Genomic DNA, 21,208 nt, shown 5'->3' on the forward strand with positions numbered 1-21,208 from the left:
TTATAGTTTTAGGTTTATGCATATAGGTCTTTGATCCATTTTGAGTTCCTTGTTGTATATGGTGCAAGTTTACTTTTTTTTTCATATGGATAACAATTTTTCCAGAACTATTTATTGAAGAAAAAAAAAAGTATCTTTTCTCCACTGAAAAGCTTTTGCATTTGATTTTTTTGTCAAAAATAAAATTAACCATGTATGTGTGAGTCTGTTTCTGGACATCTATTCTGTTCCATTAATCTGCTGGTCTCTCTGAATGCCAATACCACACCATTTTCTTTTTTTTAACTATCATCACTATGCCTTGATTAGTGTACCTTATAGTCTTGATTAGTGTGCTTTATAATGGCATGACAAAGATAGTGTAACTCTTTGTTCTTCTGCAAAGTTCTTTTGGTTATTCTAAGTTTTTTGCATTTCTGTATGAATTTTAGAATTATATTTTCAATTTCTGTAAAAATACCTGCTGAGATTTTTATTAGGACTGAATCCGTAGATACATTTTGGAAGAACTAACATCTTGATAATATTGAATCTTCTGATCCATGAACACTTCTGATCCATTTATTTATATCTTCCATAATTTTTTCTCAGAAATGTTTTGTACCATTTAGTGTGCAGTCTTCCATATTTTCTGTGAGATTTATCCCTAAATAAGTTCATTTTTGTTGATGCTATTGTAAATCATGTTGTTTTAGATTTCAATTGATAATGTCTATTGCTAGTATATAAATACATAATTCATTTTTGTATTCTGACCTTATATCCTGCTACCATGCTAAAGTAAATTATAAATTTTATTTTTTTTATTCCATCAGATTTTCTGCATAGACTATTATATCATCTTTTTTCCTCTGCAATCTGGATGTCTTTTATTTCTTTTTTCTGGCATGATTGTAATAGCTAGAATTTCCCGGACAGTGTTAAATAGAAGTTATCAGAGCAGACTTCTTTGCCTTGTCCTGATCTCAGGAGAAAAATGTTCTTACCATTAAATATGATTTTAGCTACAGATTTCTCCTTAGATGCTCTATATAAGATAAAGTTCCTTTCTATTTGTATTGTGGTAATTTCAGGAATGGATGTTGAATTTAATGCTTTTTCTATGTCTATTATGATAATCATAAAGCTTTTATTTTTATTATGGTGAAATTATTTATTTTCAAATGTTAAATCAGCTTTCCAATCCTAGGATAAACTTCATTTGATCATGATGCATTATCCTTCTGACATACTGACAGACTGAACTTGATAAAATTTTGTTAAGGAGTTGTGCATCCATGTTTATGAGGGATATTAGTCTGTAGTTTTATTTTCTTGTAATACCTGCTTTTGTTAACAGAGCAATACTTCTCTCACTGAAGGAGCTGGGAAGTATTTTCTCTTCTTTAATTTTTTGTAAGAGTGCATGCAGAATTGGTATTATTTTTTCCTCAAATGTTTTTAAGAATTTCCCAGTGAATCCATCTGGAGACTAAAGTTTTCTTTGTGGGAGAAGACAATACGATGGGGGTGAGTGGGTCTTAATTCCATGTAACTATTAGCAAGATCCTAACTGTTGTAGGTCAACAGGTCGGTGGGTGTTTTTACGTTAGTAACAACAATTACTAAAAAAAGCAGGCCATGCTCAGATGACAGTGTGTCATTAATCAAGGTTTATGAGTTAACTACTTCTATGTGCCTGAGATAAAACTAACAAATAGCCATTCTATCATATCATATATGATAGAATGGCTATATCATATATGATAGAATGGCTATTTGTTATTTTCTCAAACCTTAGAGTTATTTCTGGTTCATTTTTCTATAACTCCGACATTTTAGTAGATTGTTGATGTGAATGCTGCCCCCATATGACTACAAGCCTTCACCTCACATTTTGATTACTACAATTTGATAATCAGACCTAATTCCAAATTCCAATGTTATTGCTTCCTAGTTAGGAGTAGACGAGATAAGATATGTAAAGACTCTAGAATGATACCTAACATTAGAAGGTATCAATAATTTTGATTCATTTCATTACTCATGGTCTCCCTCACTCCAATGTACCCTCTTCAGTAAAAACCTACATTTCCCTGCAAGTGAACATACATTAACATATTAACATACATTACCATATTATTTGTAATTTAAAAGAGTAATACCAAAGGGTATACAGAAAATGTGAGTAATCTCATATGGGATTATGGGATTTGATAACTTTAGCTGAATTAATTAGCCAGAGTGAACTTCAAGAGTATTTTTTTCCCCGGGTAAAATGAGAGAAAATGGTGTGACTTGGTGACAGTGAGGAACGAGCCTGTCAAGAAGAGTCAGGAGAGTAAGTGAATCAGCTAGCTCTCTTCATCTATTTTTTTTTTTTAATCTTCAAATTATATCTTGATTTATTTATAGAATCAGAATGAAATAAGATTGATTTTTAAAACTGAGTACAACCACTTAGAATAGTTCTTTAAATGTCATTTCAGTATTCTAAGTTCTCATGTTGAAAGTCTGTGAAAATTTGAACAGTACTAAAACTTAACTTTTTGGCTAAAATATAAGCAAACTGATCTTTTCCTGACAGTTTGCTCTGCTCTACATTTTGAGGATAAAAAAGTTTTAGCAAAGTAAGTTTATTAGCTTTTTGTATTATGGAATTGTTTTTTAAGGAGTACATTACAAACCAAAAAGATTCGTATCTCTTAAATAGTTTTACGTTGGAGAAAATAATTTCAAAATCAAGCAGATAAACACTTTTGGATTCCTTTATAAATAATTTTTTTTTGGTTAATCCTCATCCGAACATATTTTTTCCGTTGATTTTTAAAGGGAGTGGAAGGAAGAGAGGGACAGGGAGAGAGAGCGAGAGAGAAACAGAGAAACACTGATGTGAGAGACACACACTGATTGGACGCCTCCCACACATGCCCCAACCAGGGCCGGGAATCGAACCTGCCACCCAGATGCAAGCCCTTGATCAGGAATTGAACCCAAGACCCTTCTGTGCGGGCTGACACTCTAAACATTGAGCCACACTGGACAGGGCTATGAATAATTTTTAAAACATGTGTCTCTGCCTGATAGAAACAACAATGTATTTCAATTGTTAACTCAGTTGTCTTTCTGTGCTAAACCAAGGTTAAAAGTATAAATTTGACTATATTTGGTTTGTTAACTTCACAGGAAAGAACTCTATTCCAGTCACTGATTGTATTGTCTAATCTAAACCTAATATCTCACTAACACACCCCTCGATCACAATATGAAAAATATTAATGATGAAAATAATTCAAGCTAACATTTATTAAGCCTTTACTGTGTTCCAGGTAATGAGCCAAGTAGTTAACAAGCATTATTTGGTTTACTCCTCGCAATAACTCTCTAAGGAAATTCTATTATTAAACCCTGTCTCAAATATATATTTAAATATAAAAATTATTAAAATATTAGTACAAGAATAATGTTTTAGAGTTTATCTAATAGGACTTGAAGACAGATTTGAAGTCTTCTGTGAATTATTACAGCCGGGAGATCTGAGACAGAAAAATCAAGTGACTTGCCTAAGACCACACAATGAGTGAGTGGTGAGCACAGGATAACAACAGGCAGGGTCCGTCTGCAGTCTGTGTTCTGACCACTGCATTAGGATGATGCCAAGAAGGCGGTACAGCTGGTGTGAGTAGTGGCGGTGGGGGCGTGGGTGGGGAATACCAACTAGTTTGTAAGGTTTTACCTACTAGTGTAATCAACAGAACCTTTGATCCAATCATTTGAGAGCCACAATTCTAAGCAATAGAAACATGTTGGAAGCCAAAAAGGCATGATTGATAGTATTCTCCATATGTAGTGAATTTGTCCTCTTTAGCGGGCAACTGGCAGCAGAACATGGTGATGGGTAACTAAGAAACAGATATTTTACCCCAGGTCAGCAGCACAGTTTTTATTTAAACTACTTAATTTCCTGCCCAGCTGGTGTGGCTCCGTGGTTGAGTGTCGACCCGTGCACTAAGAGGTTGCCAGTTCAATTCCCAGTCAGGGCACATGTGGGCCCAACCCCCAGTGGGGGGGCCTGCAGAAGGCCACCAATCGATGTCCTCTCTCATCGGTGTTTCCATCTCTCTCTCCTTCTCCCTTCCTCTCTATCTAAAATCAATAAAGAAAAAATATTTTTAAAAATAAACAAACTACTTTATTACCTTTTAAATCGATACATGCTAGAAGTCATTCTCTTAGAATTACTTGGAGTTACTCAGAACACAGAGTTAGGTTTTCAAATGATTCTAATACAAAATGCAATGCCGCCATCTCAATGGTTGTGGTTTAGAAGTCATTTAGTGAAGTTATTCATGCTTGATCAAGTTAGGGGCTGCTTTTGGTCTCTGATTATTAAAGAACCCAAGTCAGTGCCCTGGCCGGTTTGGCTCAGCGGTTAGAGCGTCGACCTGCGGTCCTGAGAGACCCGGGTTCGGTTCCCGCTGGGGGCGCGTGCCTCGGTTGCAGTTTGTCCCCGGTCCTGGTTGGTCGTGCGGTGGCAGCCACTCGATGTGTTCCTTTCACATCGATGTTTCTCTCTCTCTCTCTCTGTTCCTCTCTCTCCCTCCCACTCTACCTGAACAAAAAAATGAGAAAATGTCCTCGGGTGAGGATAAAAAAAAAAGAACCCAAGTCAGTGACATGCCAGTAGCACGCCTATTGCTGTAAATATGACAGTGAAGAATCAAGTAACAGTATTCACACATATGTCATTCTCTTGATTAGGAAAAACACTGATATATCTCATCATTCTGTTAAATTGCCAAAAGTACAGAAGGTGTCTGAATTCCTTATCTAACAGAACATTACTGAACAGAACGGAACATGATTTAACATCATTTAACATTCAGTACTCCTAGAGCAACTAAATTCTCTTTTAGTTATATAATGGCAGTGAGAATCCTAGTTTTATGAAGGCTTTTTAAAAAGTATTAACTGACTCCAACAGTCATGACGTGGGCTCTGAAATGTTAAAAAATGAGCTGAATGTCATACATGTTAGTGAATCTCAACACTAAGTCATACATTCATCATGGGAGATTTTGTGGAAAGGAGTCAGACTCTGACCTGCAGTCAAGGAATGGGGCCGTATGCTCTCTGAACTGCAGCTGAAAATGTTCAGTTCCCTTAAATCCTCTCTTTTCTGTCTTCTGCTTCCCTCTCTCACCCTCCCCAGTTCCTAAACACTCATGCTCTTTCCCCCAGAAGGGCACACTCACATCCCACTGTGCCAAAGGTGCCTCCCTCTCTTGTATCAACCAACTAGGGACCATACCTTGGACTACATAATAGCAGCTCGATGTAGAAATGACCATAATTATTTGTGGTGGAATGTGTATTATGAAATAAAAAATCAGAATAAATGACACATACAGGTTCAATCTTGTCATAACCTTTCATAAACCTCTCATGCAAAAATTTACAAACCTTTGCATTTTTTAATTTGATAAAAAATTAATTCAAGATAATTTGAAATTGTCCAACTTTTGTTGATTAAGGACCTTTGTAGCAAAACATTCAGAATTATACATATAGTCTATTAATAATTTCTCCATTAATTGTTGACTTTTTAAACACATTAAGAAGATAGTGATGAGCCCTGGCCAGTTTGGCTCAGCGGTTAGAGCGTCGGCCTGCGGTCCCGAGAGACCCAGGTTCGGTTCCTGCTACGGGCACGTACCTCGGTTGCAGTTTGTCCCTGGCCCTGGCTGGTCATGCGGGTGGCAGCCACTCGATGTGTCCCTTTCACGTCAATGTTTCTCTCTCTCTCTCTCTCTCTCTCTCTCTCTCTCTCTCTCTCTCTCTTCCTCTCTATCCCTCCCACTCTGAGGAAAAAAAAAATGGAAAAATGTCCTCGAGTGAGGATTAAAAAAAAAGAAGATAGTGATGATAGAAGCAGTGGAGTTACAGCCAGAAAATTTGGATTAATGTCTGTTTAGGTCATTTGTTAGCTGGATTGTCTTGAGAAGCCAGGTAATTTCTGTGAACCTCAGTTTTATGTAAAATAAGCATATTAATGATTTTCTCATTACACTGCCAAATAAAATGGACAGGTTCCCCCCTTGTGCACTTCACTGCTACACCTGACAGTCGGTCACTCCTCCATTCTTGACACCCTCCCTGCTCAGCTCCAGCCTCTCCTTGTGCTTTCCTGCCTCTGACCATTCCTTCCTGTCTCCTTTGAGGGCTTCTTTGCCCCTCTCTACTTCTTAGATGTATTTGCCCTGAGTTTCAGTCTTTGTTCTTTATTCCTCACTCGACACTTTTTCTTCTGTGATTCAATACAGCTTTGTAGTTGAAATGACCTCTTTAGCCTCATCTCTCTCCACATGTCCCGCCCGTTCTGCCACCCACACTGAAATACTGGCAACCTGAAGCCTTTGCACAGCTAGCTCCCTCAGCTTAATGTTCTGCCCATCCCCTTAATCCCTTAGCTAACTCCTACTCTTCCTTTAGTTCAGATAAACGGTCACGCTTTTCCAGGAAGCCTCCTTTGACTTTACAAGCCTGGGTTAGGTGCCTCTCCTCTATGTTTCTATAGCAGCCCCATGCTTACTCTGATTGTGGCACTGACCACACTGTATGGTAATAATACCTCCTTTTCCAAATGTGAGCTCTCTGAGAGCAGAGACCAGATATTTTTTCTTTATTAATTTTTAGAGAGACAGGAAGAGAGAGGGAAAGAGAGATAGAAACATAGATGAAAGGGAACATCGATCGGCCACCTCCTGCATGCCCCCCACTGGGGATTAGGCCCACAACCTGGGCATGTGCCCTGACCGGGAATTGAACCGGCAACCTTTTGGTGCATGGGTCAACGCTCAACCACTGAACCACACCGGCCGGGCGAGACCATATTTTGTACAACATTATATCTATAGCACTTAGCATGTGCCTGGCATATAGAAGACATATATAATAATTACTGAATAAGTAAATCCCGCCAGCTTCAAGGTGAAGCACTTTATAAATGGTTAAGAAGTGTCTGGATATCGTGTATGACTATTATCATTACCATTATACAGGAATATGACATAAATAGAATATACCATTCATTACACAAATATTTATTAAGCATCAGCTATGTGCCAGGCACTCTGCTGGGCATTGAGAAATACAGCATTGAACAGATAGATGTTATCACTATTCTTGTGTTAACAGTTTCTTGGCAAAAACTTTCAACAATAGCCTTAGAACAGGCCTTGTAGTGGTCCAGTCTGCTTTGCTGTCTGCAAACTCAGGTGGGATTCCAACATCAACCACATCTGATACAGCACTGGAAGGCAGCATACACCACACCTCACCTTCCAGCCAGATGCCTAGGGTCAATGACTTCCATTCTCAGCCCACAGTTTGCATTTCCCTCACTGTTACCCAGACTTTCATCTGTACATCTGGTCGACTTTATGCTCCCTTCCAAGATTACAGAGGATTGGTTCCTATCCAGTGCTAGCTCCAATACCTTTTTGAATAATAAATTATACTTTAAAATAAACCTCAAAAGCCATCATGAAAAAATTTTCAATATCCATGTAGTAATTATCAAAATTCTGAAGTCTAATAAAAGATCTCAATCCTTTGACTCAACTTTTATTCTCTGAATAAACTATCTGTACTCTATTTTTAAATCTGCTATTAAACATTTACAGAAGATTTTTAAATTAATCTTTTGGAAACATTCTCAGATTTCAAATATTCAATCTTTGACTCCTTATATCATCTCCTCCCACTTTTATACTTTTTACATATATTAGTAAACATTTAACTTACTAGTCTATAAACGTATGTAGAATTTGCTACTTTATTTAGCACAGAGCCCTAGCCCCTCCTCCAATTTCATACAATTATGCTCGCCAAAAATACTCATATATATATTTACTTGTATCATTATCATTTTGATTAATAAACTTACAAAATGGGAAGCTATAAAATTTGAAGTATTCATTTTATAACAATTTCTCTTCTCCAGAATCTTGATAAACACATTTGAATTTGCAACCTTTTGAATAGGTACCAGAACCCAAGTGTAGTGAGGACAAAGTTACCGCAGTTGCTATAGGAAATCTGTTTTAATGCAGTTTCTTCAAAGTTATTAACTGATAAATATTATCAGAATAATGATTTTAAGTATACATTATTAATAAAATGAGGTCTAAAAAGTTCCAGAGTAACTTTTAGACATGATTCTTTTTTTTTTTTTAATCCTCACCTGAGGATATTTTTCTGTTTATCTCTTCAGATACAGTGGGAGGGAGGGAGAGAGGAGGAGAGAGAGAGAAACATCGATGTGAGAAGCACACATCGACTGACTGTCTCCCGCACGACCCTGACCAGGGCTGGGGACGAACCACAATCAGGTACGTACCCTTGGCAGGAATCAAACCCAAGACTCTTTGGTCCTCAGGCCGACACTCTACCACTGAGCCAAACCAGCCAGGGCTTTTAACTTTTTATTATAGGGTAAACAGTTCACCGATTCTGCCTTTACTGAGGCCCACTAGGCTATCTAGTCAATCACTGCTCTCTCTACATCTCTGTGCTCCTTAACTCTAGTCTACACTCCAGGTCTGAGGATACTAACGGCACAGCGCTTCATGGGTCAGAAATAAAATTCTCCTCTGGGCTTGTTAGGTCTTCTGCATGTTCCCTCAAACTCTCTGGTTTCCCTTACCTCCTCTCATTCCTTCAACCTCTCACGTAGGAAAATATATTGATTAGCTTTTTCCCATCCCTAAGACAATTCTTAATCTACTTCTTCACCAATGATGTATTTCCCCAAACTAATTATAATAGTTAGGGTAGTTTTCTCCACTTTAGCCTAAGCATGGATGTTTTTTCTCCTGCAGTCTCTGACATCTCTAAATATACTTAGGCTTCTAGATATATCTGACATAAACTAAAAAAAAAAAAAAAATGTTTCGTATTGTTAAACATCCTAGACATATCAGTCTGATCTATTTTATTTAATATTTTATTATGAAAATTTCAGTCATATACAAAATCCGAAAGACTAAAATGAATCCCCTCTTACCCATCACCAAGCTTCAACAATCAGTGTTTTCCACTTTCTTAAACAATACAAAGTCTGTTTCATTTATTTTGTGCTACATCTACTTCAGCATAACACACAAGTACTTTATGATGCTTTAAATTCTATTCCCTTACCTCCTCCCATTCCTTCAACCTCTCACGTAGGAAAATATATTGTTTAGCCTTTTCCCACCCCTAAGACAATTCTTAATCTACTTCTTCACCAATGATGTATTTCCCCAAAACACCCCAAAAACTACACAGTACATCCTCCCATTCCCTCACAACTGTGCCCAGAATCAAGCCCCATATCTCTTGCCTTTTATTTTCTCTAGGGAAGACTTTAAAGTAACCACTCAAAGAAAACTGGTTTTCAAAAAATTAACTTACATATATAAATAAATGTGAAGATTTTTTTTTAAAGCTACCATACATTAGAGGAAAGATCTGGACTCTCTATGCTGAATAAAGGAGAAGGGTAACATTTTTGTACATCTCTTTAATATCTGGCTTAATAAAACACAGGTACCTTCTCATTTCTGCTTCTGCACAAAAACTATTGTGGTTGTACGTTGTTTTAACTGAAGCACCTATATAAAGAAAATATGGCCTCTCACAGATATATAATTGGAAATAAGAGGGCCTCATGGGCCCCTAAAGGGTCTTGGGGACTCACAGGGTTTCTAAAACTACATTCTAAGATTTGCTGAATTACAGTAAAGAACATTCTATCAGATCATGTCAAGTCTCAGTCTAAAAAGGGAATAGTTAGACTGAGTACTCATTCCCTCACTGTGTTTTAGAATGCTGAATGAAGATTAATTTAACAGCTTAGTTCCTATACTCACTGACCTGAAAGCAAAAGGATTTTTATATCTGGAATCTCACAGACTTCTCTTGATCTAGTATTAAGTGACTTTTCTGTATGAGCAGGCAGAGGCAATGTTCTTGGCCACCTTAAAGGTGCAGCAGGATTGCAATTCAGCCCAATTGCACTTTTCTGAGTGTCTGAGACCTCAGGCAAGCCAGGTAAATTGTTATCAGGGATGAGCAGAAAGAGGGTCCAAGATGGCAGCAAGCAGGTGGAAGTTACACTCACCTCCTCCCAGGACCAAACTGGAATTACAACTAAAATATAGAGCAAGCAACCTGAATAACCAACTGAAGATGAGCTTAGGAGAAGTCATGACCAAGGATTTACAGAAGCCATATCAAGACTGGTGGGAAAGGTGGAGACATGAAACGGGCTGGCCCTGCTCCCACCGGTAGCAGGTGAGATTCCAGAGGGATACCTCAGCGGTGGAGGTTCTTTGAGAAGCCTGGTGTCTCAACCCCAAGCTGGGTTCCCCAGTCCAGAGCACCAGAGCCTAGAAGAGGTGCCCACATAATATGGCTGTGAAAACTGATGGGGATTCTGTCTGCCAGGGAGAGACAGGAGTCTGCTAGAGACACGAGTGCCCTCTTAAAAGGCTGATGCACAAAATCTGTTCACAGCCACTCACCCTGTGATCCAGCAGAGGGGGCCAGAGTGGACTAGAGTCTCATGAGAAGGGGTTTGTGGCTCTGGGGAGAGAGCTGAAGGGACAGCTGCCAGCATGCCTGTGCCCAGTCTCTCTCCCACACTGCAGACACCACCTTTCTTGGGTGGATCACTCCCCTCCTTATGGCATCAGCCTGGGGAAAAGCAATCGCCCCACCCTCAGGACTCCCTCTTGCCCCACCCTATGGAGCTTGCACCCTGCTGAGCAGTCAGCTGCCTGGGTCAGGGTGTAGAGGTCTGGGCAGGCTCAGGGGGTGTCAGTGACTGAGTTGTGTGGCTTTGCAGTGGGAACCATTCCCCCCACTTTCCTGTGAATCTGACTGGCACCTCCCCCTCACGGGAGATCCACTAGCCCCACCCTCCTGACTCTAGGTGGCTCCACACTGCAGAGGTCTGGACAGAATCCAGGACAGACTGAGTTATGTGGTTCTGGGGCAAGGGCCATTCTCTTCACCTTCCCTCAAGCCTGACGGGCACCTCCCCATCATGGGAGATCCACTGGCCGCACCATCCCAACTCTCTGCGGCTACCCTGCTGGGATCAGGCTCCTGGCAGAATCTGTGGCGGACTGAGTTGTGTGGTTCTAGGACAGGGGCCGTTTTTCCTTTGCATGCCTGACCAATGCAGAGCGCTCCCTCCACGTGGCCACATCTTGGTCTGTTGGTCTTGATAAACTCTGCTGGCCTCACACTGATGAGTCCCTGAGACCCTGCCCCACCACAAAGGCATGTGAGCACCCAGTGGTGGCAGCTTGACTTAGTATACCCTGGAATGCAGAGGGTCCTCTGGCCCAGCACTGGAACCGAGTTTGAACCTGTATCAGTCTGGTAAACACCTCTCACCCCTACCTGGTGACTCACTGAGAACCTACCTCATGCAACTCAAGTATAGCCAGAGGCACTTTCAGTGACTGAGCCTAACAGGCATCTGGCAAGCGGAGACAGGCAGAGGTGAATCTTGGAGTGCCTTAGGACTTTTCCTGACTTGCCCTGGGACCCCATGCTGGTAAATGCTGGCCTTGGTGCACAGCTTGGTCCTTACTGTGTGCAGACAGGCATAGCAGAGGCAGCCACAAACTGGGGATTGCTTTGTAGCTCCAAACAGGTTGCCAAGGGCCAGTCACAGGCAGCATCTGACATTGGCCTACACCAGAGTCCCTCCCAAGAGGCACCAGAACCAACACACCACATGGCCAGCTTCAGACAACATCAAAGCGGAATCCAATAAGCTTCACAAGCAGTATCTCCAAAGGGAGACTTCAACAGGCACAGGCCCTGCTATAAGGCAAATTCCACTTTGTGTGGTCATCACCTGCATAGCAGCTCGTACACTATGGTCGGGGTTGATCCTCACAGTCAGCTAGCCTGAGGGTTGATCCCATGCACAAATGACCAATAGCAATGAGGATTCAATTACAACAGGAGGGCCCACATAACCCACACAAGGGACACTGCTGGAGCACTCAGCTCAGGTGATCAAGGAGACTGTGCCCCTGGGTCCCACAGGATACCTACTTACTACATAATGCCACCCAACCAAAACTGGGAGTCACAGTAGGTCTACCTAATACATAGAACTAAACACAAAGAATTAGTCAAAATGGAAAGGCAAGGAAACATGTCCCAAATGAAAGACCAGAAGAAATATCCAGAAAAAGAGCTAAGTGAAATGAAGAAAAGCAATTTATTAGATATAAGAGTTTTCAGAAAATGGTTATAAGGATGATCAAGGAACTCAGAACTACAACAACATGAAAAAAAGACATGGAAACCATAAAACAACAAATCAGAATTAAAGAATACAATATCTGAAATGAAAAATATACTGGAAAAAATAAAGAGTGGGTTGGACAAAGCAGAGGATCACATCAGCAATTTGGAAGACAGGTAGCAAAACACACCCAAATCAGAGCAGCAAAAAGAAAAAACCAGAGACACAGACAACAGTGCGATGATAGCCAGGGAAGAGGTGGGATCTGCAGGGAGGTATATAAAGGGGAACATCTGTAATAGTGTCAACAGTAAAAATAAATAAATAAAATGCTTTAAATATATATATATTTTAAAAATAATAATTTTAAAAATGAAGATAGCCCAGCCGGTGTGGCTCAGTGGTTGAGGTCACTGGTTCAGTTCCCAGTCAGGGCACATGCCCAGGTTCTGAGCCAAATACCCTGTGGGGGGCATGCAGGGGGCATCCAATTGATGCTCTCTCTCATCGATGTTTCTATCTCTCCCTCTTCCTTCCGCTCTCTCTAAAATCAATAAAGAAAAGCAAAATAGAGGATAAACAACAAATGTTGGCAAAGATGTGGAGAAAAAGGCACCCTAGTACACTGTTGGCTGGAACAGAGTGCAGATTGGTGCAGCCACTCTGAAAAACAGCATGGAATTTCAAAAATGGAACTGCTGTTTGACCCAGTGACCCTCTTTTCTGGGAAGATATTCTAAGATTCCCGAAACACCAATCAGAAAGAATATGTGCATCCCTATGTTCATAGCAGCATTATTTATAATAGCTAAGATCTGGAAACAGCCCAAGCGTCCATCAGTAGATAAGTGGATACAAAAATTGTTGTACATTTACAAAATGGAAAGCTATGCAGCTATAAAAAATAAGGCTCTCATATCCTTTGAGACAGCATGAATGAACATGGAGAGTATTATGGTAAGTGAAATAAGCCAGTCAGAGAAAGACAAATATCACATAATCTCACTTATATATGGAATCTAATGAACAAAATAAACTGATGAACAAAATAGGTCCAGAGACATGGAAGCATGGAACAGACTGACAGATCTCAGAGGGAAGTGGGGAGGGAGGACTGAAAGAGATGAACCAAAGAACTTATATGCATATATGCATAGCCCAGGGACATAGACAATAGTGTAGTAAAGGCCTGGGGTGGGGCGGGGTTTGGGTGGAGGGGGATAAAGGGGTGGAAATAGGGAAAGTCTGTAATACTGTCAACAATAAAAAATTTTTTTTTAATGAGGATAGTTTAATGGACCTTAGGGACAACATGAAGCATAACAATACCTACATCACAGGGATACCAGAAGGAGAAGAGAGAGAGCAAGGGATTAAGAACCTATCTGAAGAAATGATGACAGAAAACTTCCCTAACCTGGTGAAGGTAAAATACACACAAGTCCAGGAAGCACCGCGTGTTCCAAACAAAATGAACCCAAAGAGGCCCCCATCAAGACACATCATAATTAAAATGCCAAAGGTTAAAGACAAAGAGAAATTCATTGAACCTATGTTTGACCACTAAATTGTCCTAATTTAATTAATTTTCTTTGACTTCTAGATATGCAATTCAAATATTTCAAGACTAAATAATGCAGGAATCAAGAAAATAATTTCAAATAATAGCTGTCATTTACAATAGCTGCCATTGTGTAGATGATGTATTGTCTGCTTTCTCAAGAAGAACAAAACAGTCAAGGCAGCGACAGCTTTACGTCTACATCAAGTATATTCTTTGTCTCAACTTTTAAGAAGGTTTCAGACAGAACGTTTAACTATACACAACAAATAACTGTTAAAGTCTATTTATAGTCTTTGGAACAAACATCAATATTGTTTTGAGCTTCATAAAATGTGAGCGTAAATTTTTATCATTTTTCACTTGTACAAGAAATATAAACTTAAATATAACATAACTTATTATTTAATTAATCAAGGTGCAATCTTATACCTTAAAAAGTATATTATAAAACCCATCATAAAGCTCATCACAATTCAAAAATATGAAATTAGAGAATGCAGACTGGTACAGCCACTATGGAAAACAATATGGTGTTTCCTCAAAAAATTAAAAATTGAACTGCCATTTGACCCAGTGATCCCACTTCTAGGAATGTACCCTAAGAAGCCTGAAGCACTGATCAGAAAGAATATATGTACCCTCATGTTCATAGCAGCACTATTTATAATTGCTAAGATCTGAAAACAGCTCAAGTGTCCATCAATAGATGAGTGGATAAAAAAGCCCTGGTACATATACACAATGGAGTACAATTAAGCTGGAAGAAAGAAAGATCTCGCCCTGGCCGGTTTGGCTCAGCGGTTAGAGCGTCAGCCTGCGGTCCTGAGAGACCCGGGTTCGGTTCCCGCTAAGGGCGCATACCTCGGTTGCAGTTTGTCCCCGGCCCTGGTTGGTTGTGCGGGTGGCAGCCACTTGATGTGTTCCTTTCACATCGATGTTTCTCTCTCTCTCTCTCTGTTCCTCTCTTCCCCCTCCCACTCTACCTGAACAAAAAATGGAAAAATGTCCTCGGGTGAGGATAAAAAAAATTTAAAAAAAAGAAATTTTAGCCCTGGCCGGTTTGGCTCAGCGGTTAGAGTGTCGGCCTGCGGTCCGGAGGGACCCGGGTTCGGTTCCCGCTAAGGGCACGTACCTCGGTTGCAGTTTGTCCCCGGCCCTGGTTGGTTGTGCGGGTGGCAACCACTCGATGTGTCCCTTCACGTCGATGTTTCTCTCTCTCTCTCTCTTCCTCTCTTGTCCCTCCCGCTCTATCTGAACAAAAAATGGAAAAATGTCCTTGGGTGAGGATGATAAAAAAAAAAAAAAAAAAGAAAGAAAGATCTCTTACCCTTTGAGATGACATGGAGGAACCTGGAGAGTATTATGCTAAGCGAAATAAGCCAACCAGAGAAGACAAATATCACATGATCTCACCTATTTGTGGAATATAATGAACAAAATAAGCTGATGAACAAAACAGACCCAGAGATATAGAAGTAGGGAACAGACTGACAAACCTCAGAGGAGGGGGGAGGGGGAAGGAAAAGATAAACCAAAGAACTTATATGCATGTATGCGTAACCAATGGACATAGACAACAATACTATGAGGGGTGAGATTGGGAGGAGGGTGTCAATGAGGAAAACAGGAGAAACATCTGTAACAAAATAAATAAATAAATAACTTCAGCTAGCACAATACAGTAAAAAAAAAAAATGAAATTAGATCTTATTTTACCTATTTGACTTAGTGAGATTTTTTTCTGTACCAATACACAATTTCTTACTGATAACCAATTTTCAACCTGCCTGGACAGTCTTCTGTATTAATAATCATATATTAACAATATATAATACTTTGCATTCATATGAATGCATGTGATATTTTTCTTTTTTTTAATTTTTAAAAAATATTTTTTTCTTTATTGATTTTAGAGAGAGAGGAAGAGAGAAGGAGAGACAGATAGAAACCTCGATAAGAGAGAACATTGACTGGCTGCCTCCTGCATGCCCCCCACTGGGGATTGGGTTCACAACCTGGGCATGCGCCCTGACCAAGAATCAAACCAGTGACCTCTTGGTGCATGGACTGATGCTCAACCACTGAGCCACACCAGCCGTGCTGAGATATTTTTCAAAGAGCATTACCATACTGTGAGCTCCTGAAAGGTCAAAACTGCTCTGCTCTGTTCTTTATCCTTAGTGTCTCAGACAACTAGGTCACAGTACAAACTCAACTTGTATTTGAGCAAGTGGATGGATGACAAATAACAGGACAACCGATCCAAAATGAACCCAAATAAAACTTATGGTTGATATCTCCAACAGGAGAGCTTATGATGAGGATACATGAATGAATGAATGAAATAGTAGAAAATAAAATAAAACGGAGTGAGAATACATTAAACTAGACATCATGAAAAACCATAAAGCCTGGGCTTCAGGAAGTTGGTTTCCCAAGCAAACAGATGAGATAACCCATGGAGGAGAGCGGGCCTCCTTGTCCTCTCTGCAAGTAAAAGACAGCCTTTCAGTGAAGGACATGGCTGGGAATGGGTGGGGTGGGGAGTCAGAATAGCAGCTGAATCTTCTTTACGCAAAACCTCCGGGGGTTGAACTCTCTTAAACATTTCTAGGATAGGGCGGGAGTAGGATTATTTAAGAGTTTCTAGGAAAGATTTCTCTCCCAGAAATATCTCCTCCATGCTTTCTAAAATCTCACCAGCTACAATGTTTTGTTTTAGTTAGCAATACATGGTCCCTTCCAACTGAAACTGACACTAGCAATTAGTGTCAATGAATGTTAACATCTTCCTAGTTCTATAATCATGTTGTCTAGGAGAAAGATTGGTAACCTAAATGTATCTATGACATTTAAAGTCCAGGTTCCTAATACCAAGTTCAGCAGACTTTCCTTCATATCATGACTTCAGACTTACCCTAATACTTAGACCAGGAACTTTTGTACTCAAATGTCTAGGGTCGGGTCATGTAAGTTGATGTTATGTAGTGCAGTTGGTAGGTAATGTAAATGAGTGATGACTAGAGGTAAAACAAAAGGAATGGAGGAGTCTGTGTGAAGAGAGTGTCGCCCTGTCTCAGCCGGGTTCCCGGGTATTGTGGCTATGCAGAAATGTGGACCCTGTTCTGACAACCTCTTTGTTTTTCAAGAGAGACCAGGAATCCATATTTTAATATGAAATGAACCAAATTTTAAGCATGTCTGTGGCTGAAAGTGGCTTTTGGGCTGCCCCTTTGTGGCCCCTGATCTAAACAAACAGGAAATGGAGACAAAGGAAAGGTCTATTTTGGCCAGAAAGAGGGAGGCAGAGTCAAAGGGGAGAAAGGGACAGGAAAAGGGCACAGAAAAGAAGGTGCAAGTCAACCTCATCAACCTCAAAACCTGACCTAGGGAGCCCCAATCTACCTGTCTTTTAATCTGAGAGCAAAAAGGAAGAGATAACAAGGAAAACATGGGGGTGAAGGGGAGAGGAAAAGAACCAGCTACTGGCCCTGGCCAGTTTGGCTCAGCGGTTAGAGCGTCGGCCTGCGGTCCAGAGAGACCCAAGAACCAGCTACTGAACACTTACTGGATGAAAGATACTGCCTCAGATGCTTTCACATACGGCTATGCAAGAAAAAAAATTGTGCTCATAGAGAAAAAAGGGAACTATAATCAAATCCTAACAGTAGGTGTGTTGCTTTGATAATCCCCTTTCCATTCTCCATAATTTTTATCCATAAATACAGTATGGTTGTATTAATTTTATAATAAAAAAACAAATTTGACTGAAACGTAAATAAGTTGGATTTTTGGGTTAACACCCACCCATCCTAGAGTGTAGAAAGTATATTACTCTAAATTAAGCCAAAGTATGTCCTGACTAAATAGAAAAAGAAAATACAGCAATTCCAAGTGTATGTAATATGTAGTTTTGCAATTATAAAAATAGAAGAATGAGAACATGAAAGAAACTACACAGGTGATGTAGATTAAATAAGAACAGAAATATGTGAAATTGTTAAGAATGTTGTAGGTCACTTTCCCTCTAAATTGAAGCCTACCATGATGTTGTGTGTGTGTGTGTGTGTGTGTGTGTGTGTCCTACATACTATAAAATATACTGAGTCCTCTCTTCTGTATAAACTTTTAGACATCACCCATCTGTTACGTACTTTTCTACATTTACTGTGCTGTTTTCTTTCTTTTAGGCATGTATTTTTACTTAAACAATACTTTTATTTGCCTTTAGGGTGTTTCAAATATAACAGTACACTTTTCTTTTCTAAATGGAGCATGTCATTCCCAGCCACTTGGGTTCTAAGAAATAAATCCCCAATTAATTTTATATATATATATGTATATATATACACACACACACACACATACATATACATACATACATACATATGTTTAGTTTTCATTTTGTTCACGAATAAAACCCTAACCTAAATACTTAAAGTGTAATTTCAGGGGAAAACACTGTTCAAAAACCTAGACAATACATTCCTTTGTGATACTAAATACAGTCATCTCAAGATGACATACATTTTGATAATGATCAGTCTTACATATCAGATTTTCAGAAATAGCACAGATTCCATTGTAAGGGGAACAGGGAAAATTGCTATTCACCACATTTCAGTTTTAAATGAATTTAAAAGCATGAATCTTCTATTAAAATTGAATGACGTCCCGCTGGTGTGACTCACTGGTTGAGTGTCAACCCATGCACCAAGGGATTGCCTGTTCAATTCCCAGTCAGGGCACATGCCCAGGTTGTGGGCCAAATCCCCAGTGGGGGGCATGCAGGAAGCAGCAAATCGATGTTCTCTCTCATAGATGTTCCTCTTTCTCTCTCCTTCTCCCTTCCTCTCTCTTTAAAATTAATAAAGAAAAGATATTTTAGCTCTGGCCGGTTTGGCTCAGCGGTTAGAGCATCGGCCTGCGGACCAGAGAATCCCGAGATCGGTTCCTGCTAAGAGAACGGACCTCAGCTGCGGTTTATCCCCGCCTGGGGTTGGGATTGTGTGGGTGGCAACCAGTACATGTGTCTCTCTCACATTGATGTTTCTCTCTCTCTCTTTCCCCCTCTCTCCCTCCCACTCTATCTGAAGATAGATGCAAAAATGTCCTAGAGTGAGGATAAAAAAAAAAAGATATTTAAAACAAACCAAAACTGAATGACAATATTGTATTGAGGGAAACTGGATTTAAACAAATTTTTCCGTGGGTTTTACTTAGGGCTCTTTAAGGGAGTTGTTGCAGATAAATTACAGAATTGCACATATTTTTCTTTAAATTATTCCAGTCAAAATATAAAATATCTTAAAAAATAGGGGCCCAATACCTATGAGGAAGAATCTCAACTAACTACATTAAATAATCGAAGTTCATTTCTACTAAATATACTTCCCAAAAAAAACCGTGACCCTAAATGTGATTAATTTTTCCACCTTACCATACCTCAAAACTCAACAGAATTTCAGAGACTTATGTGTATTCTGAGGGTTGTTTTTTGTTTTTTTTTAAGGAAGTAATTTAACCTGTAAAAGGATTAGAGGGGAAAATAAGTGTGGTTCACTCAATGTTGTGTGTGACTAAGATGGTATAAATACTTAAGTTTATTTAAACACACTACCCAACACATAGTTATGTTGTGACTCGCAGGCCAATGGGCCGGTTACTTGAATTCATTAACAAAATTTAGTTGATAGATGATGCTCCCATTGCTTTTCTCATGTAACTAATTTCTTTCTTATGATGGCTTACTTCTGTTCTCTACCTGCCTCTTTCCAAGGACAGACATTTTGTTAGGACACAGCCTTATGCTATTTTTACCTTGTTCTCATTCTCTCCCCACCCCACCCCCCAACTCTCTTTGTTCACGTTAGGAACCTTTAATAAATATAAAATGAAGATCTCGAAGCCATTGCAATAATCAACTCACCTCTCAAATTGTTATTTTCTTTACAAATGCCAATAATAATACATTTCCAGCATTTGTAGAGCGTTTCACAGTTCACACAACTGGAATGGCTTAGCGTTTTCAAAAAATATAGGGAAGGGAGGTTTCAAGATGTAACTACACGATTTAACTCCAACTTCCAGTTCTACTTGCACAACCCCCAACATCCCACCTCGGACAGAATCCGAAAAAGAATAGCTTGGACGAAGCTATTAAGGCTGTTAAATCACACTTCACTCCCCAGCCTCCGCCAGGAATCAGAAATGATCTCTTAAAATTACACGCACAGCTGGCGGGGATGGAGACGGCGCCTGGGGCACGTGGTGGGGGACGACACTGAACTTTACCTGCCTGGACCCCAAGGGTGGAGCACAGGGACCGGCCCCCACTGCGCTCACGGCGGGCTCTTCCCCTGCAGGAGTAGAGAAAGCACTCGAAACTCAGCCAACAGGGTGCCCGCGGAGCTGAAGCCGGGCAGCGGGGCAAGGGAATCGCCACCGGAGCGGAGGCGGCTGACGCGGAGACAGTGAGGCTGACCCCGCTCTGCACTCGGCCGGGCCGCGGACCTGCGCGCAGCCACAGCTGGAGCGAGCTCCGTGCGCTCCGGAGCCGGGTCGGAGCCGGGCCAGGAGCCGCGGCGCGGCGAGCGTCTCCTTGCACCCCCGACACCTCCGCCACCCCTGCCCCCCTGCTCCCCCCGCGACTCCTCTCACCCTCCTGGAGCGCGCGACCAGTGAATGCCCTCGTGGCGCGTGGAGAGGCTGTGCGCGTCCTGCGCCTGGATGTGGGCAGGGGTCTGGGCGCCTCCGCCTCCGCCGCTGCTCCCGCCGCTGGGAGCCCTCTGGCTGTCGCCGCCGCCGTCTCCAGCAGCAAGTTTCCATAAAAGTCCTGGTGCGCAGCCTGTTCCCGCATTCCAGGCGGGCCCAGCGCCGGCTGCAGCTGTTCCAAAACACAAGGCCAGTCCCCACCAACCCCCCCACCTCCGCCGTATCGCCTGGAGAGGGGTGGAGAGTCGAGGAGGAAGGCAGGCGAGGGGGCGGTGGCTGCCAACTTTCCGCCAGAACCTGTCTGTCGCCCGGTTCTGGGTCTCTAAACTGACCCTTTCACCTTGGGTCTGCCTCCACCGCCTGGGCCGGGGAAGGGAGGCTGCCTCCCCTAAGGGAAGGAGGAGATACTGGAAATGAATGGATAAATAGGCTGAGCTGGCTCCCCGCTACCCACGGCCGGCTTGCCTTGGGCCCCTTTCTCTCAGCTACTTGACCAGTCCAGGTTTCTAAAGGTTGACCGCGCCAAGGTTTCTTTTATTGCTGGGAGCATAGGGCAGCAGTCCAGGGACCACTTGATCTGTCCGTTGCTCACCTTTTCTTAGCTCCGGTCTTTAACTCCAGAGAGTGGGCCATAG

General features: G+C 41.0%; 1 protein-coding gene across 2 annotated transcripts in view; it reads right to left on the reverse strand.

Annotated features, from left to right (window-relative positions):
* NEXN (nexilin F-actin binding protein) overlaps positions 1-20,642 on the reverse strand; it is a 47,906-nt gene extending 27,264 nt beyond the window's left edge. Inside the window, exon 1 of one of the 2 annotated variants that reach the window (XM_036257374.1) lies at positions 20,520-20,642. The gene's annotated coding sequence lies outside the window, so the exon portion shown is untranslated. Of the gene's footprint in view, positions 1-20,153; positions 20,211-20,519 lie in introns of those variants that run through there. The other variant, XM_036257375.1, reaches the window with a different exon arrangement.
* Positions 20,643-21,208: the final 566 nt, after the last annotated feature.

Source organism: Molossus molossus, unplaced genomic scaffold (genome assembly GCF_014108415.1).
Source record: "Molossus molossus isolate mMolMol1 unplaced genomic scaffold, mMolMol1.p scaffold_m16_p_12, whole genome shotgun sequence".
NCBI lineage: Eukaryota > Metazoa > Chordata > Mammalia > Chiroptera > Molossidae > Molossus > Molossus molossus.